Below are 1,712 nucleotides of genomic sequence, written 5' to 3'. Positions count from 1 at the left end.
CCCCTCCCTCCCCGGGGGCCTGTAGCTCGTTCAGTGCGGGAGCCCCACCCCCTGAAATGATGGGAGCCGAGACCCCAGCGCCGTGGGAGCGGCGGCCAGGAGTGCACCGGCGGAGAAGTGTCTCCCACCTGACACTGATGTGCGTCTCAGTCAGGCCATGAGCTTTTTAAAACATTTTCTGTTTGTTAGCATTAAAAAGTGTGTATACACTGTGTTTAATTCCCGTGCACTCTCGCACATTCGTATGAGGTTTATATGAGCGATCCTCTACACTGTGTTTTACTTTTGGTTGTTTGGTGTTTAAGAATTTTTATTTTTCATTTTGTGCATATAGTAGTGTAATTTTTTTTTTTTGCTCTTCAGCAAAAGCTTCAGATAATCCTCATTTTTTCCTTTTTTTATTTTATTAATTTTAATGAACGTTTATAGAGACTTTGGATTTCCATTCATTCATTGTTGCATTTTTCTCCCTGCCCACCCTTCCCCTCCAGTTCGCTCTTCTTTTTGAAAAGTAAAAGAAAAATTCTTTCATTGACCGTTGATATTTGTCCACTATCAGCGCTGATTTTTTTTTCTCCCCTGAAGGCGAACAATTCGAATCCACCAGCGACTCCACGAGGGATGGATGGGCAGTCTCCTCCCGTGCTCTGAAAACCCGCTTCAGGGTCAGCTATGGGTCGGTTCCTACTGGACGGGACACAACCCCACTGCGATTTTAGTGCAAGTTAGCAGCAAGGTTGGGTGTTTGTTTATTTGTTCCCTGATGCCCATTTCCCTTCCTCCTCTCCCACAGTTCACCATGCGATGCACGTCTTGTTCCGGATTGCAGTATAATGCACTTGCAATACCTAATCAGACAGTCCTTTCCTTCAGCTACTCCAGTGCAGTGTTCATTCATTATCTGGCCGCTCTTTTCCTGTTCTCCCCGCCACCACATCAATCCTGTGTTGTTTTTTAACAGCAGACTTTGAGTTTTGCTGTTGGGGAAAGTACTGACTTTTTGTTTTGTTTTGTTTTTTGTTTGTGTGTTGTTGTTGTTTTTTTACCGTCAAAAGAACAAACAGCGTCATCAGAGTGCACCTTGGAGGCCAAGAGGGTGAAGCTTCGTCTCACCTACTTTGGGCATGTCGCTAGGAGAGGTTTTTCTCTAGAGAGGGACATCATGCTAGGTGGAGGGTCAGTGGAAGACCCCAAACGGACACAATGACTGCTGCAGTGGTTTCGAGTGGGTCAGAGATGGTGAGGATATCACAGGATGGAACAGGGTTCAGGTCTGCTGTTCTGAGGTTCCTTAGGAGCTGTGCCGTATTTGACAGCACCCAGCCTGAACAAAAGGAAAATGTTTGAGTGGCAGGAAGGCTGGAGGTGGGCCCCAAGTCACAAATAAGCCTTTAGAGACATGGTAAACAACCTCCGGAAAGGGATCTGGAAAGGAAAGGTGTTCACAGGAAGAGGAAAGAGCTCTAGGAATGGACCGTGCCCAGTGTTTGCGCAGAGGGGAGGCGGTGGCTTGGCCTGTCTGTGATTTCTGAGCGTGTTCTACGAGAGGCAGAGAGACAGAGACAGGCAGACAGAGGAACAGAGGTAGAGGGATGGAAGGAGAATGGAGGGAGGGAGAGAGAAAAAGAGAAGAGGGTGGGAGAGAGGGAGGGAGGGAGGGAGCTCCAGGTGCAGTTAGTGGAAAAGGAAGAACTCGGGAAAGGAGAGTGAGA

The sequence above is a fragment of the Elephantulus edwardii genome, unplaced genomic scaffold (assembly GCF_000299155.1).
Source record: "Elephantulus edwardii isolate Elephantulus edwardi_28Jun2011 unplaced genomic scaffold, EleEdw1.0 scaffold00118, whole genome shotgun sequence".
In the NCBI taxonomy this organism is placed as follows: Eukaryota; Metazoa; Chordata; class Mammalia; order Macroscelidea; family Macroscelididae; genus Elephantulus; species Elephantulus edwardii.
Note: the sequence above shows the minus strand (reverse complement) of the source record.